This window comes from Pristis pectinata, chromosome 19 (genome assembly GCF_009764475.1).
Source record: "Pristis pectinata isolate sPriPec2 chromosome 19, sPriPec2.1.pri, whole genome shotgun sequence".
NCBI lineage: Eukaryota > Metazoa > Chordata > Chondrichthyes > Rhinopristiformes > Pristidae > Pristis > Pristis pectinata.
Window position 1 is genome coordinate 37,465,318 of NC_067423.1, and position 18,951 is coordinate 37,484,268.

At 41.0% G+C, this 18,951-nt stretch overlaps 1 pseudogene; it reads left to right on the top strand.

The window, feature by feature from the left end:
• The window catches only part of LOC127580581 (solute carrier organic anion transporter family member 1C1-like), a 41,576-nt pseudogene extending 24,477 nt beyond the window's left edge, over positions 1-17,099 (top strand).
• The last annotated feature ends 1,852 nt before the right edge of the window (positions 17,100-18,951 follow it).

The following is an 18,951-nucleotide window of genomic DNA, read 5'->3' on the forward strand; positions in this document are numbered from 1 at the left end:
ATTGGACACATGATACACCACAGTACACCAGTGCTAGACACAATGACTTCTTAACTGGTTGAATGATCAATAATCTACTTTGTCATTCCTGATTGGTGCTCCAGTTGCACCTATCCAGGCAATAGTTACATCATGACTTGTTTTATGGTTGAAGAGACAAAAAAAGTGACCCATTTGTCACAGAATACCCAGCTTTCGACCTCCTTGTTGCTATAGGATCCATGTGACTGGTGCGATCATCTTTTTGGTCAATGCTATTCCAAGGAAGTTTATTGTCAAGGATTCAGTAATGATGAAGATAGCATTAAATCTCAAGAGAGGGTGTTTAGCCTCTGTCTTGCTGGTTCTTGTTCTTACCTGGAACGCATTTCACTTGGCACTATTGGTTCAAGCTCAGATGCTGGATTGGGTACCTACAGGCATGGAGCTCATATAAGCTGAGGAAATGTACCTGGTGCTAAATTCTGTACAACCATCACACATATCCCCACTGCTGGCATAATGATGTAGTTCAGATCAGTTGGCATAATGATGTAGTTTATTTAGGCCCATGTCTGAGGAAATCCTGCAAGGATATTTTGAAGTGAAGTGGTGGGCCTCCAGTAAGCACTTCTATCTTTTTTTGTGCCAGTAATAATTACAACAACTTAAGTGTTTTGCCTTGAACCTTCAATGAATTTAGTTTATTTAGGGCTTCTTGATGCCACAGTCAGCCAGATTCTACCTTCTTGCATCCTCTCACAGCACTTTGTGATGTTTAAACCCATATGAAGGTGATGGAGGAGTGAGAAAAATGCCTGCCAGAGATAATGAAAAATTAAGTTTCTGCCTGTGCTGTCGATAGTTCACCATGACTCATGGATGCCAGTGAAGTGATGCAATAGCTCTTCTTAATCTATCCCCAGCAGCGGTGGTAGTGTGATAGTCTTCCCGGGGACAATGAGTAGGTCACCTTATACACAGATGCTTGGCGAAGTCACTTGGGGAGGATGTATTCAAATGTGTTAGTTGTCTCACATCTGATTCCAATCCCAATCTGACAACTATGTTCATTAGGACTCAGCCAGCTCAATTACATGTTAGCCGATTGGTGTATCTTACCAGCATACAGTCTATGTCCTGACTACCCTCACTGCTGCCTCTATGTGGTGTTTGGTATGAAAGAGTGCAAAATCGTCAGCTGATGGGTGTAAATCAGCAGGTGGTCTCCTTGAGATGCCATAATACCTTAAGTCAACATTGAGGACTCCCGGAGCCAACCCTTCCCACTACTGTTTATTACAGCGTCCCTACCTCTGGTGAGCATGCACTACTGGTAAGGCAGGATCTCTTAATTTGATGTCTAAACTGAACAGACCATCCTGTTGTATTTTTATTATCTTTGGCATTTTACATTATCAGTCAGCATCTTTGCATTATTAGCCCCATTATGTAACCACAATGATATTGTACACAATTTAATGGACACAAAGAAACTTAGCTTTGTTCACAGATATGGTGGCAATACAAATATTGTCGCTGTACTCCTTGGAGTTCAGCAGGCAGTCCATTTAATAAAATTCTAATACATTATTCTCAAGATGTGGACAATAAATACTCATTCTTAGTTTACACAGTCATTCTTTATAATCTACTGGTTACCAAGTTTGATACAACCAAGTGGATATCTTGGGCCACTGAGAGACCAAAAGACCATAAGGATATAGGAGAGAATCGGACCATTCAGCCCATCGAGTCTGCTCTGCATTCAGTCATGGCTGATTATTTTTTCCACCCTATTCTCCTGCCTTCTCCACTTAACCCTTAATCCCTTTAGCAATCAAGAATCTATCAATCTCTGCCCTAAATGTACCCAGTAACTATGACTCTACAGCCCACTGTGGCAGTGAATTCCACAGACTCACCATCCTCTGGCTGAAAGAAATACCTCCTCATCTCAGTTTTAAAGGGACGTCCTTGATTCTGTGGCTGTGCCCTCAGATCCTAGACTTTCCTACTAATGGAAACATAAAAGAGAGAGATTAGTGACATTTAAGAGGTGAATCCCAATGTGAATTGATCTACAAAAGCCAATGTTAATCATTTTTCTTAAAGTTATCTACCTTGAATCAATGTACTCCTCTATGTAGAAGCATAAATAGCTTTTATAGCAGTTAACATAATCCATTGAAAGAATCACACTGTTAAGAAATCCTGAATCCATTGTCAATCAACCATTTTTAATCATCATTTCTCATCCACTGAGAAATCAAAAAAAAACTGTAGATGCTGGAAAACTAAAATAAAAACAGAAAATGCTGCAAATGCTCAGCAGGTCAGGATGCTTCTTTGGGAAGAGAAACCGAGGTTAAACATTTCAGGTTGAAGACCCTTCTTCTGACTGAACCGTTAACTTTGTTTCTTTTCCACAGATTCTACCTGACCTGTTGAAAATTTCCAGCGTTTTCTGTTTTTATTTCTCATTCATTCCTTTGTCCCTTTAATATCTTCACTTTGGCCTCTTTCTGTACAGGAGTTCCACAACTGCAGTTTGTATTTCTCACCTGATATCCATCAATTCTTCTGCAATTCTGGGGCAGTGCCCAAAAACTGATGACTGCAACAAAGTCTTTCCATATTTCTTGCTGGTAACAGTGATTGAATCTTTTACCTATTCGTTTGGAGCTATGGCTGAGTTGGAGATACTGATCAGGTAATTTTTTTATTAAATTCAACTGGATGGAATTTCAAACATTGATCAAATAGACTCAAAAAGAAAAAAATATTCATATTGCACCTCTATAACCACTGGATTTCCAGAAACACATTATAATTGGCTGAGTTACTTTGAAGTGTAGTGAGTATTGAACATAAAGAAAACTTGGCAATTTTGCTCACAGCAAGGTCCCATGAACAATAAGGGAATAATGGACAAATAATCAGTACTTGACTGATGATTCAGGGATATTCATTGGTCAGGATGTCACGGAGAACTTGCCCGGTGGTCTTCAAAATCATGGGATTTTTCAAGTTCAACTGTGAGCCCAGTCAGGTCCACAGCTTCAAGTCTCATCAAAGGTTACCCTCTCCAATTGTAAAGCATCCCTTCGTACCCTGCATCATCCAGAAGTTAAAGTGACACAAAGTGACCCACAGTTGATATTTCTCTTCTTGTAAATGGAAATAGGCTTAAAGATTCCATCTGGTTCTTCCTTCATTTATCAGATATTGAAGAAACTTTCCCAATCTAATGCATCTCATTGAGTTTTGACTAAATTCATTTATCCAGTCTTTCATCAGCCTGCAATGTAGCTCAATTCATAGCAACTTTTTACAAAAAATAATTGGGTTTTGCAAAAATGCCAGAATGTCTTGAAATGTCCTTGAACACAATTTAAAAATAAACCAAAATGATGATATTTGTATGCAAAGAATCATTTGAACACTTGTTAATACATGTCTATTAATCATTTTCATAACATGCATACACAGTCACTTAAATGGTTCTATTATGCGGTTTTATTTTTGCCTTGATTTGAAACTTGTGTGCTTTGTTCTGGTCCACTAGGAGACCACATAAATTCAACACCTCTCAAAATAAGTGCATTAACGCTCATCAACAGAATAAGCTAACATCATCTGTATTCCAATTTGACTAATTCATTCCAATTCACAATATGGTATTGTAACTGATAATTATATGCAAATAAATCCATCTGCTGCAATATAATTCCTTGCATAAAGAAATGAAGTACCATTTTGTTCATGTAAATTGTTATTGAAGTAGTTATATAAGATACATGGTTAAGTGGTTCTGCCAATAGTGTTTATGTTTAACTATGACTGGATTTATCTGTGAAACAGTTGTAATTTTACTGCTTGTATTACTATTATTTCAGAACAACTGAAGTAAAAACTCAAAATTAATTCTTTCCAAAAATTTAATTTTGTAAACTGCTGCTCTGTAATTGTGTTCATAGGTTGGTGTGGGGTAATTTAGGAATTCTGAAGTATGATATTTATAGAAACCTGAATGCTTGAGTGATGAGATGCTGAAGTAATAAATGGGTGAGCACGTCGAAAATATAAATATCAATATGTTACTATGACGATCTGTGCATATATCGATGTGGGCTGCTAGAGAACAGAAGTGGAAGGAAGAAACATATCTACTTGTTTTGTCTTTGACAATAATTCCATCGAGAAGGTTTAGGTTTTAATGCTGTGGACTTGAACAGACATCAAGGGATGTGGAAGCAGTATGTTGTCATAAATATTAAATGTGTAGGTTACTCAAATTAACTTTTACTCTTTAATAAGAATTTAGTAATGTTATGTACCAGCAACAAAAGAAACACACCGAGTCATGTATAAGTGTTAAAAATTATTTTATTAATAACTACTTATGATAATAAGAAAGAATAAAAGTAAAAATGTTAGAATGTTAGAAGTAAAAATGTTAGATCTTAAACATTAACCCCAAAAACTAAAGTCGAAATGTGTGTGTGGCAAATTCCCGAACTCCAAGTCCAGGAATAGTTCTCAAAGTTCAGTTCAGCAAGCCGTAAGGTGAAACGTGAGCAAAGGCTTCTGCAAAACCATCGTTGACTGAAGTGACTATGTAGAGAGAAAATAGAGAGTAATTACGAAATCCAAATGTTCCACGATGGAACTCATACCACACCTCAATCACTGATAGTCTCCATTCCTTTCTTCCAAAGTATCTACCACCCCGAAAGGCATTCGAGACATGTCCGTCCACACAAATACCTGTTTCTCTCTACAGGTTAATGACAAAGTGGACTCCACTGGATTATTCCAAAAATCCATACATGGACTGTAGTGACAGACACAGTTATTGTTTTTCATCCATCGATACAGAGACCAGCAGGCAGATGTCTCTCACCCTCTCTTTCTCTCTCCAACTGACTGCTCCAAAAACGTCATCACGTCCTTATCTCCTGTTGTTGTCATAATCACGCCCCACACACACACACACACACACACACACACACACACACACACACACACACACACACACACACACACACACACACACACACACTACTGTGCTATGTCTTAAAGGGAGATTCACCAATAGTAACTTAACCTGTAACAGTAAGAAAATTGATCACAACTCCCCAAAATTTGTCAAATGGAAATTTGGCACTGTGCAATCAATTGTAAAGGAATTCTTGTGAACAAATAATAATTTCACAGTCTCAAGGTGTCTCATCAAGGATTATTTAATTCAATGAATGCTTTACCTTCTAGTTGAGTGGTTCCCAACCATTTTGAATGGAAGCACCATGAGCTCACACTCATTGAAGTACGTGCTCCCCGCCAACCCCACCCCATATCATAGGTATTTTCTTTGAACATGTGGAAACTGTCTGTGGATTCGTGGGAACACCCAATATCCATATAGCCAGGGAAGGCAGCACAATAGGTAGATTTTAATTTGCTTTTGTTTTATTTTGGAATTTTCTCAATTACCTCAATATCACTAAGCTTCATAGATGCCCACGTGGGCTTGCACACCCTGGTTTAGGACCCACTGAGAGGCAAGTATACTTCTGTTTTACTTCATCTGCAGGATCTGGGTATCACTGGCCAGGCCAACATTCATTGCCCAACCCTAATTGCCCTTCAGAAGGCGGCGGTGAGCCATCGTCTTCAACTGCTGCAGTCCTTCTCATGATGGTAGTCCACAGAGCCATTGGGTAGGGAGTTTCAGGTTTGGAACAGTGATGCTGAAGGAATGTCGATCTATTTCCAAGTCAGAAAGACGTGCAACCTGGAAGGAACATTTGCGTGTTGGTGTTCACCTGCACCTCAAACCCTTGGCGGTAGAAATTGCAGGTTTGGAAGGTGATGTCAAGGTAGCTGCAGTGCATTTTGCAAATGGTTCATTTTGCAGCCATTTGCTAAAGAGCAGGTCCTCTTTAGCCAAGGTACCACTGTGGCAGATCCAGTGGAGTTTCTGGTCCATAGTAAAGCCCTGGAGGGACTCAGTGATAGAACATCAAACGTAGATGGTTGGACTGTCTTGTTGGAAATGGGCAAATCCTGACACTCTTATGGCACAGATGTTACTTGCCACTTATCAGCCCCAGACTGATTGTTGTCTGTTTACACAGATCCAAGGCTAACGTCCATTATTGCTAGTTCAGAATTAATGCACATTTCTGTTTTTTTATCGTTAGCAAACTTTCAAAATAACAGAATTTCTGCTGTACGCAAGTTAAAAAAGTGATTAAAGGTCCAGTCTACCAGGAGAGAGCTCTAAAGTAAAATCTTTGTCATAGAGTCATACAGCACAGAAACAGGCCTTTCGGCCCACCATGTCCATGCAAGCCATCAAGGACCTATCTATATCAATCTCTTTTACCAACACTTGGTTCATAGTCTTCAATGCCTTAGCAAATCAAGTCTAGGTACTTCTTAAATGTTGTGAGCATCTCTGTCTCTACCACTCCCTCATGTAGTGCATTCCCGATTGCAACCATCCTCTTGGTGTAAATGTTCTTCCTCAGATCCTTTTTATACTTTTTAGCCCCTTACCCTATACCTGCACTGAACTATGATGATTTTTTTGGTTTGAGGAATTGCTATTGTGTTGAGATTAAGCTAAAAATGTAAAATTATTCATGTTTCCCATTATAATAAAACCACTTGTCTCCAGAATGATCCCAGGGAAGAAAGGGTTAACACATGAGGACCGTTTGATGGATCTGGGCCTGTACCCGCTGGAGCTTGGAAGGATGAGGGGTGATCTCGTTGAAACCTACCGAATATTGAAAGTGGATGTAGAGAGGATGTTTTCATTAGTGGAAGAGTCTAGGACCGGATGGCACAGCCTCAGAATAAAAGGATGTTCCTTTAGAACAAAGATGAGGAGGAATTTCTTTAGCCAGAGGGTGGTGAATCTGTGAAATTCATTGCTACAGATGGCTGTGGAGGCCAAGTCATTGGGTATATTTAAAGCAGAGGTTGATAGATTCTTGATTAGTAAGGGTGTCAAAGGTTACAGGGAGAAGGCAAGAGAATGGGGTTGAGAGGGAAAGATAAATCAGCCATGATCGAATGGTGGAGCAGACTCAAAGGGCCAAATGGCCTAACTCTGCTCCTATGTCTTATAATCTTATAGTCTCTGCTGGAAGGGGTCATAGAAGTAATGTCATAGGAGTACATAGATCTTAGTACAGAAACTGCTCATTCAATCCAGCAGTCCCAAGACAGTATTTGTGTTCATAATGAACTCAACCCACCTTAACTTATCCATTCTCTCAGCATATTAAAGTTAAGAAACCACTCCAGAGTTGAGCAGTATTTCAACACCTTGATAAAAACAATCTGTTGCTTCCACCAGGTCCATTGAACCAAAGCTGAAACCATTGGCAATAGGCATCTACAGTCTTACTGTAAGGATGTTTGGTGAGTTTTATCACGTTAATAGTATTTTGTTTAACAGAAACAGTAGTTTTACACATAATACCCAATTATAAACTGACCCATGTAGAATGAAAGAAAAGCTTCTGGATTGGTTACCCATCTACACACAGCCCAAATCTATTGAGGCAATGATGTACAAGATCAAGGCTAAATAAGTTCACACATACTTTATATGAAGAACAGCAAGTCAAACTAAAAAGTAAAATACTTCTATTATTATTTTCATTTCTTGGATGAATTTGCTTTTGTTAATTTATCCTTGGAAGTAATCACAGAGAAATATTCACAGACATTTGGGATATTTATTGATCTTTATGGAAAACAATATAGACATCTGCAAACATCATTACAGATTTCTTATTAGACCTTGATAAGGTGAGAGCATGGAACTTCAACATTTTATGGAGCAAGTTATTGTAGTGATGAATTTTGAATTATTCATCAGTAAGGGAAAACATCAGATTGACTTAATTAAATACAAGAACTTACTAAACCTGGGCACACGGATGTTCACCTTTGACTTAATGTTGTCATGCTTCATAGTTTACCATGACCTGCTGAGCCATATAAATTACAACAATGGGAGCTGATCCAAAATTCTGCTCTGTGTATTTTGTCTCACCCGAAGCTGTGTTCACCCATCAGCTAGGACCGATGCCGGTTCCTGGTTGGTTCTGATGTTGGTTCCATGTATTCATTTTCAATATTAATGTTCTATTTCAAATTCCTCCTTTCACACCCCCGTTCTTACTGAACAACAATGGACAACGAACAATCTGCTGGAGGATCTCGGTGGGTCAAGCAGTATCTGAGGGGGTGGGGGGGGGGGGAAGGAATTGTTGACATTTCAGGTCGAAACCCTGCATCAGGACCTTCCCCCTCTACTCGGCCCGCTGAGTTCCTCCAGTAAATTGTGTGTTGCTCCAGATTCCAGCATCTGCAGGCTCTTGTGTCTGCAGTGGACTTGAATGGTCTACTCCTGATGCAACATTCTTCACCCCATACATCGGCAGCTGCACGCCCCGCTAATTAGGACGTAAGATCTGGAATACCTGAATCACCTATCTCTGCTTTCAGGTGCTAACTCAAACCCACCTCTCTCACATTTCCTAATATTGCCTTCTTTAGACCCGAGTTAGTTTTCATATGTTAATATTTTCTGGTGAAGCACCTTGAGATCTGTTAGTTCATTAAAGCTGATGCATCAATGTTATAACAAACGCTCTTTGCCTTTCTTACACTGTGTCCTTTTCCTTCCCTTCCAGCTGGGATTCCAGCTCCTATTTACTATGGAGCCTTGATAGACACTGCATGCCTGAAGTGGGGATCCAACAGATGTGGGGGGCGAGGAGCCTGCCGGATTTATGACTCTGAAACATTCAGGTTTGTTGTTATGTCTAGTGTTCAACCTGTTGTGAATGACAGTGACCCAGCAGACATGTATTGAGCAGCTGAGAGAGCTTTAGTCCATTTTCACCAAATCCCATATGAATTCAGTGACATTATGGGTTTCTGGAATAGTCACATTCACTGTGATTTATGCTCAGAAAGAAGAAAGATGAATTTACCTGGCTCTTTTGGTGAACTCTTACCCCAGTGAAGTGGCTGAGATATATTGACTCCCACCCTACACAAAGCCCTTGCTTGTCCTTGAAGGATCCTTTATTTGATTCATTTCAAACTCCAAATCACCAAATGATGAAATCAGAAATGATTTAAATTTTTCCTGATATTGGCCTTCATAAATCAAGGCATTGGGTACAGGAGTTGGGATGTTATGCTGAAGTTTTAAAAGACTTTGGTGAGGCCAAACTTAGATGATAGTGTGCAGTTCTGGTCACCTACCTACAGGAAAGATATCAATAAGCATGAAAGAGAGCAGAGAAAATTTACACAGATGTTGCCGGGACTTGAGGACCTGAGTTATAGGGAAAGGTTGAATAGGTCAGGACTTTATTCCCTGGAGCGCAGGAGAATGAGGGGTGATCTTATAGAGGTATACAAAATTATGATGGGTATAGATAGGGTGAATGCATGCAGGCTTTTTCTCCTCAGGTTGGGTGAGACTAGAACTAGAGGCCATAGGTTTAGGGCGAAAGGTAAAATATATAAGGGGAATCTGAGGGGGAACTACTTCACTCAGAGGGTGGTGTGAGTGTGGAATGAGCTGCCAGCGGAAGTGGTGGATGTGGGTTCAATTGTAACATTTAAGAGAAGTCTGGATAGGTACATGGATGGGAGAGGTATGGAGGGTTATGGTCCGGGTGCAGGGAGACGGGACTAGGCAGAAAACCAGTCTGGGATGGACTAGATGGGCCAAAGGGCCTGTTTCTGTGCTGTAGTGCTCTGTGACTATGATATCTTCCTATATTTGCAGATCCGTTTACATTGGTATGGCAGCTGTTACTGAAGCGATCTGTTGTATTCTGTTTATTCCTTTTTACATCCAACTGAAGAAACATTTTCCACCAGAGGATGAAAAATGTCTGGACAATGAATGCACAGAGCTGGCAATTATCAATGAAGATGACAATGGCATTGATGTTAACCTTCTGAGGAGAGTGGTGGAATTGAATCACTGAGAGTATTGTTCAGACAAATGGAGCATGCGGAGAAGGAGTGGGGCTTGAAAACAACTCCCACAAGAGGGATTGCATACAATTTTGCATCCCTTGGCCATACAACGCACCCACATCTGGTTAACTGTACAGAATAGAGAATTCCTGAAGTTATCTGCGAAGAAAACTTCAGTTATCCTGTAAACCTCTGGTTAGTACCAAGAAACCAGATGGTAGAGTGGACATGGATAACACGAGGAGATGAACACACCCTCTGAAAGGCTTCTTTTCACCTCCATTCAACCCAGACCAATCGAATGCTGTTCACATTCAGGCAGCACAGTGGCACAACTGGGAGAGCTGTTACCTCATGGCACCAGTGACCCAGGTTTGGTCCTGACCTCCGGTGCTGTCTGTGACTGTGGGGGTTTCCTGCAGGTGCTCCGGCTTCCTCCCACATTCCAAGAGATGTGTTGGTTGGTTGGTTAATTGGCCTCTGTAAGTTTCCTCTAGTGTTTAGCTATGCAGTAGGATCTGGTGGGAGGTGGAGGTGGGGATTGATGGGGATGTGGGGAGAATAAAATGGGATTAGTGCAGGATCAATATAAATGAATGGTTGTTGGCCGGCGTGGACTTGTTGTGCAGAAGGACCTTTCTCCGTGCTCTATGTTTCTATGTAGTGGCTGAGGGAAACATTTGACTCTTGGTCAACTTCTGGCTCTTTAAATGATGCAATAGGATTTTTCACCTCCATCAGATGTCTCCATCATGTATAGAGATATCCCAACTATCCACGGTGTCATAACTGTCACAAATTTTGCTCTTCTCAACTCAATTTAACAGCAGTGCATGGTTGAAACAAAGTGAAAAAACATTAAGTGCTTTAACTGTGCCTAAATCTGTGACTAAATTGGTGTGCAAAATTATAGCTTGCAAAGATGCAATAGATTTGAGCACGTTTCATTTCAAGACCTTTAATTTGATGTCTTTAGTATAATCTACTGTTTCATCAGTACATTATATATAACTTTTTTCAATTGGGAAAGGTCCAAAATCAGGGTCACGCTGTTTGTATAACAGTTTGTAAAAATATGTATTGAGCAAGTGCAGAATATCGAGTGAAAACTGATGCATTCTACATTTTAAATGTTGATGACAAAAATGTAATAATGACAAATATGTGCCAGACACATTGGTTGTATAAGAAGCAATGAGTTTTGTACCATTACTTCTTTCACTCAGGAAACATCTACTCATTCCATCTTCAAACAAGGCAGCACAGGAATTATATAAGGCAATATAGACTTTACTCATTCACTAGTTGTCATTCAGAAAATTGTATGCCTCCAATAAAGTCTCCCTTCCTTCATCTATTTGTTATCCACTGTAGTGCTCCACAAACAAGGCCAATGTAAGTTTTACTTCTGTTACCTCATAAGAGAGGACTTGTCTCTTGCTTTTGTATAGCTGGGGCATTTACAATATTTTGTGATGAGGTATGCGGGGCCTTTCAACATCATGGAGAGAGATTGAAGGCATTCCTCTGAGTTTCATAAATAATCCTGTTTAAGGAGGGTTGGTCGGTTGTGGGATGGTACTTGGAGTAAGGTTGAAGGAAATCTGCACAGCCTTGGATTCAATCCTGACCTCCAGTGCGGTATGTGCAGAGTTTGCACGTTCTCCCTGTGGTTGCATGGATTTCCCATGGGTGCTTCAGTTTCCTTTCACAGTCCGAAGACATGGCGGTAGGTAGGTTTATTGGCTGCTGTAGAATGTCCCTAGTGTGTAGGTGAGTGGCAGAATCCGGGGGGAGTTGATGGGATTATGGGGAGAATAAAATAGAATTAGTGCAAATGGGTGCTTGATGGTCAGTGCAGACTCAGTGGCCATTTCCATGCTGTATGACTTCATAATTCTCTGTCTATGATTGGATGTTTATAGAAACTAACTATTTCAACATGGGACAGACTGCAAGGATGGACAGAGAGAAGTCTGGGGCAGGTTTCGACCATGTACATTTTGTCTGGGGCACGGTAGTGTAGCAGTTAGTGTAACGCTATTACAGCACCAGCAACCTAGATTCAATTCCTGCCGTTGTCTGTAAGGAGTTTGTACGTTCTCCCCATGTCTGTGTGGGTTTCCTCCGGGTGCTCCGGTTTCATCCCACAATCCAAAGACTTACAGGTTAGGAGTTGTGGGCATGCTACGTTGGCACCAGAAGGGTGGTGACACTCTCAGTTACGCAAAAAGACGCATTTCGCTGTGTGTTTCGATGTACATGTGACTAATAAATAAATATTTAAATATCTTTTATAAAACTGCTCAAGCGCTCTGCTTTGCAAAGGACTACCTTTGCTTAAGAAGATTGAATAGGGAGTGACACAACTGTAGGCATGGCCTTTGGGTACAGCACATTAAAACACTCTGAGCAGAATAACTATCAAATATATACAACCAAATCCTGTTGATTATTTTTTATGAATATCTATGCTCCCTTCAGATCTTGTAAGATAATTATCTTTGAAAATGAGAAGCTTGTGACTAATAACAGTTGAAGTACAGCAAGTACTTAACTCACCACAGAATGCTAACATTACTGTAGCACGAACACCAAAACACATTAGCTTCACGAAAAAATGTCAAAATTAAGAGGTGTGATCACTTAATGACATTTATTCATCATCATGCACCGAAGTGAATGTCTTGCCGTCAGAAACAAAGCTAAGTAACACTTTGTGTATACAGAAGATCTGTCGGCATCTGAGAGAAAAAAATGTAAAAAAATTGAGGAGCAGCAGAAATTTGAAATAAAAAACAGAAAAGGTTGCAAATCTTTTTGCAAGTCAGTCAGCAACTGTTTGACAAAGTTACATGCTATAATGTCTCAGCTTGTAACTCTTTAGCATATCTGAAGTAAAAGCCACTTTAGTATACAGTATGGATAGAGAAAACAAAGTAGAAAATGGAGAAAGAAAAATAAATCACAAAAACAGGGAAGATTATTGACATGCAAATTGCTCAGTCTATAATCATCAGTGAGGTTGCTACTTTTAAATCTTCACAATCCTCACTGTGAAAATAGTATAATGTGGCAGACGGATCCACAGGCTGGCATGAATACAACCAGAACTATCTCAATTCCAGCCAACAGGATGACAAATGGACAAATGTTTGCCCTTCTTATTTTATGCTTCATGAGATTCTTTAGAGTCATAGAATTGTACAGCACCTTAAACCCACAATGGCCATCCCCAATTTTTTGCCAGTTTACATTAATCCCATTTGCCAGCATTAGGACCATATCATTCTATGCCTTGTTCATTCAAGTGTCTGCCTCCATGTCTCTTAAAAATAGTGATTGTATCTGATTCCATCACAGCAAGTTCCAGGTATCAACCACTCCCTGTGTATAAACAAATACCTCTAAGATCCCCTTTATATCTCCAACCTCTTACCTTAAAACTATGCCTTCTTGTTTTTCATACCTCAGTCTGGGAGAAAGATATTCACCATCTACCCATGTATGGTGCTCACAATCTTATATACTTCTGTCACTTCTGAGGTTTCCTTCACTCCAGGGAAATCAAGCCTATCCAATCCAAGCTCTTCCCATTATTAAACTCCTCTAATCCAGTGAACATCCTGGTGAATCTCCTCTGCACTCTCTGCAACACCTTACTGAGTCCCCTTCCTACAGTGTGACAAGCAGAACTGTCCACAATACTCCAAGTGTGGCCTAACCGGTGCTTTGTTCAGGAATGGCTGCTGATCTGTGCATAGTGGTATGATACTCCACAACAAATATGCTATTGAGTTTTATAGCTAGGATTGGCTTGAGAGATGAAACTTGGTCAGAATGCCGAGGGATTTCCTTAATATGTGTCAAGAGGCCATAATTGTCCACCTTGCAATAAATTTGGAATATGCTCATGTCACTTAAGATAACTTTTTTTAAAACTGATAATTTTTCTATGAAGTTCATCATTTTCTCAACAATAATGCAGGCATCTAAAATTAATCAGGTTGCCATAGTGATCTGGAGTGTTAATTAGTAAACTAATTTAAGGCCCTCATGTACTATTCATGCCTTCATGAAAAATGGCCGTTGTTGAAGAATGAGAGACCAGGGGTTAATCGGTTAAATTTGCATATTGTAAATTAGTGAAAGTGCATGCTGATGAGCTGCAGACTCAATCAGTAAAGAATGGTACCTTTGACTTACAAGAAAAGGCCATGTCATATGCTTAAGATAGGTGGCAAAAAACAAAAAAGGTGAATGGAATATTGGCCTTTATTTCAAGGGGATGGGAACTTAAGAGACGGGGAGCAATGCCTTGGTTACAGAGAAAGTTCACATTTAGGCACAAAATCTCAAAAGGGATATAAGTGGTTTAGAGCACTGGATACAGCAAAGGCTGTGAGACTGGGCTAAATCCCAGATGTAGTACTGAAGAACTACACTGCAGAACTAGCCAAGCTTTTCCAGTATAGTTACTGCACTGGCACTGACCCCACGATGTGGAAAGTTGATCGGGTATAGCCATTTCAGAAACATCAGGTCAAATCCAAATCAGCTAGTTATCATCCAATTAATCTCTTCTCAATCTTCAGCAAGGTGATGGAAGTTGTCATTGGCAATGCTGTCAAGTGACACACACTCAGCAACAGCTTTCTCACCAGTTTGGGTTTCCCCAGACCTCGTCTGGGCCAAGGAGCTGAGTTTCAGAGGTGAGATGAGTGACTGCCCTTGACATCAAGGCAGCATTTGACTGAGTGTGGCATCAAGGAGCCCTGGTAAGTCTGAGTCAATGGCCAGCAAGGGAAAGAAATCTCCAATGACTGGAGTCATACTTCATACAAAGGAAGATGGTTGTGCTTGTCGCAACTCAGTATTCCCAGCTCCAGAACATCACTGCAAGTGTTCCTCAGGGTAGTATCTTACTCCCAATCATCCTCGTCAATCTGTCTGTCTATCCACGGCCTCCTCTACTGCCACACTGAGGCCAGATGCAGGTTGGAGGAGCAACATCTCATATTCCGTCTTGGTAGTCTCCAACCTGACGGCATCAACCTCGATTTCTCTAACTTCCGGTACCACTTCCCTTTGTTTTCCCTCATTCCTGTGGCCCCTTCAGCCTTTCTCTTTCCCCTCCCTCCATCCTCATGACCTGCCCACCTCCCTCCCTTTATTCCATGGTCTACCGTTCTCTCCTATCAGATTCCTTCTTCTTAAGCCCTTTTGCCTTTTTCACCTATCACCTCCCAGCTTCTCACATCACTCCCTTTTACCCCCCCCCCCACCCACCTACCTTCCCCCTCTCACCTGGATTCACCTATCACCCCCCAACCCTTTTATTCTGGCTTCTGCCCTCTTCCTTTCCAGTCCTGACAAAGGGTCTCGACCCGAAACGTCGACTGTTTATTTCCCTCCCTAGATGCTGCCTGACCTGCTGAGTTACTCTGGAATTTTGTGTTCGTTGCTCCAGGTTTCCAGCATCTGCAGAACCTCTTGTGTCTCCCTCAATCACCTTCCTTCCATCAAAAGGTCAGGAGTGCAGATGTTCGCTGATGATTGCTCCGTGGTCGATGCCATTCACAGCTGCACAGCAATTGAAGCAGTCCATACCTGCAAGCAGCAAGACCTAGATAATATTCAGGCATGGGCTGAAAAGTGGCAACTAATATCTATGCCAAAGAAGGAAAGAGTCAGACTAGCTACCCTTGATATTCAATAGCGTTACCATTAAAGGCCCCCAACTATTCACATCCGGGCTATAAACATCCACCCATTAATACGGTGGCTACAAGAGCAGCAAGGAGACTAGACATCCTGCAGTGAGTGTGGCATCTCCTGACTCCCCAAAGCCTTTCTACCATCTACAAGGCATTAGTCTGGCGTATGATGGAATACTCCCCACTTACCCGGATGAGAACAGCTTCAACAACTCTCAAAAAGCTTTCCACCATACAAGACAAAGTGTCCTGCTTGACTCCCACCCGTCCACCATCCTAAACATTCATCCTGTGCATTACTAGCACACAGTAGCTGCTGAAGTGTGTGCCGTCTACAAAATGCACTGCAGCTATACACTTGGGCTACCCTGACCGCACTTCCTAACCTCTCCCACCATGAAGAACAAAACCAGCAGGTGTATTGGGACACCACCAACTGCAGGTTGCCGTCCAAGTCACACATCAGCATTTACTTGGAACTATATCACCATTTCTTCACTGTCAGTCAGTCTAAATACTGGAACCACCTGTCCAAAATGGCTGGGAGTATCTTCACCAGAAAGACCCCAGTGGTTCAAGAAAGCAGCTCACCGCCAAATTCTCAACAGCAGTTATGGATAAGCAATAAATGTTGGTTTTGCTATCAACACCCAGATTACAAAAAACGTAATCATCAAATCAGAGTGATAAATTTTGGCAGCAACAGTTATCAAGTGACATGGAACAGAGATATTCAACTGAGCCAAGGAAGAAAAAGACTGCCAGCTAATTGCAGGTGGGAAAGGCTTCCTTCCGATGATCTTGAGCTCCTCTACTTCCTTCTTCTCTCTCCGACACAGAGGGTGACCCAGGCTTAGAGTGCAACAACAAGAGGTAACTTCCATTTGAAAAGGCTGAATCAGTGAGCTTGGAGCACCTTAACCAAATGGTAACTTGCTGGTAACAAGGCCAGCCAACTTAATGACAATGCAGCTGGCAAGAGCTCTTTGTACATGAGAACATTCAGCCCCCCAAGCCTGCTCTGCCATTCAACAAAATTATGGCTGATCTGATTATAATATCTAATTCACAGACTTCTACCTCTTTTAAACTCCTCCCTCAGACCCTCTCTCTCAGCTTCCTCCTTCCCTCATCCTCCCTTCCGATGCTCTCCCCCTCAAAACTTCCATCTTTCAGCTTCCTCCCTCCCTTGGACCCTCATTCACTCAAACTCCCTCTCCAAGCCATAGGTAGCCATGAGCCAAGTGTCACACCATATCTTTCCCCTTGGTACGTGGCTGTGGGTAAAAAGGGCAGTGAGTTCAGGGGAAGGGTTGGGAGATCTTTAAAGGGCTTCCCATGTGCGTGAAGGTTTAAATTATTTGCAATTGTTAATCTAAAGCAGGGCTGGTTGTAGTTCTTGCTAAAATAGTCCCCAAAACCAAACCACGTCTGAGGATCAGCTCGCTTCTTTGTTAGAAATAACAACAAAACCAACACTTACAAGATACGGGGGAATGGACAACCTTGTAATTCCACCAGTCTCTTATAACCCGTGAGATCCCAAAAAAAGAACTGCAGAGATACAGCATTTCCTGCTTTGGGGTTGGAGGGAGGGGATGACTACAGGAGACTCCAGAATTTCAGGCCCTGTAAGTATAAATGATTTAAGTGCAAAGCTTTCAGAATATTAAAATGTAGAAAAAAAAGAAAGAAACGTGACCTGGCCAGGTTAAGCCCAACGGTAACCAGGATTCTTCTGACATTTAATCACATAATTAGTGTAGTTAATGTCAAGTGTCCAGCTTATGCAAACAAGTATAGAATTCAATTATATTAATCACTTCAAATAAATGATTCTCCTTCGATAAAAATAGATATGTAAATAAAACGTACGTACACACATCTGTATGCTGCCCGAGTGATTTGTAAGTATCATGCAATAACACTTTACTCATCTCACCTCATGGCTGAACCCTCCTGTTGTTAATAAGAAAGATATCAGCCGGGCCCAAACTGTGAACCATGAACCACTTTAGTCTGCACAACTTCAGAAGAGTAAAGAGCACAAAATCTCTCCTGAAGCCCTTCCATATGTAGAAGAACTCAACATTGACTTTCAGCTCCTGAATATGCAGCCTTATTCAAAGGGAATAAGCAACTAGATTGGATGGTTAACATGAACCATTTTTCCTCACCATAGAAGCCAATTACAATGCATTATTGTGCTATTTCAGGCAGAGTAAACCATCAACACCCTGCTGAACAGTGATCGCCCTTAATCTGTGAGTTTAAAAACTCCGCTGATTTCTGGAAAATTTGTGCCTTCACACATCACTATAGACTTTTTACAAGTCAAAAAAACTGCAGATGTTGGAAATCTAAACTAAAAACAGAAAATGCTAGAAATACCCAGCAGGTCAGGCAGCATCTGTGGAGAGAGAAACAGTGTTAATGTTTCAAGTCAACACATTTTGCACCTGATTAAGATAGTTGCGAATTCAATGCAGCACACAGTAAGCACACCAGACAATGATTTGGCTAATATAGTTCTTTATTAATCATGATTAGCTACAAACAATTCGGACCCTCTATGTACTGTACTTTCAAGACTTACTGCTTCAATTCAAACATTACTTGCTCTGATGAACTTGGCTGGCATTTGATGCAGTGAATTCTTCCATGAGTCCCTGACTCTGGGTGTTTTTCTACAATGGGGAGTCTCTGGAGTCGGTACAGTCAGTTATCCTGTGAAGCACCTCGTTACACATTCTCTGTATGTCTCCCAAATGTAACCTCGTTACACATTCTCTGTATGTCTCCCAAATGTAACCTGGTTCTTTATGACCAATTGCATGACTATAAGTTAACTCCTTTCCACATATGAATTTGTTTCTTCAAATTCCTACTGGCACCATTCCATAACTACTTTAACCACCAGTTCTATCAAGATGTCTGTTTGCACCTCTGCACAGGATGACTGTTCCCAAAACATCCTTATCTACTTGTTTTGTTCTCCAGCTCACAACTCTCTCACATTGATGCTAAAGATGTCCAGATGTCGATCACTGACCATAACACTTGCCAAGGGACTAAAATCTTGCAGGGGGATGACTAACAGAGCTTTTCCAAAAGACAATAGTAGTTCAGCAGTCACCTAACTATAGAGAGTTTAGCAGCACTTCTTCCATTGATATTGAGAGATGTGATGGGGGACGGAGTTAGCACACTATACTTGGTCTGGGAA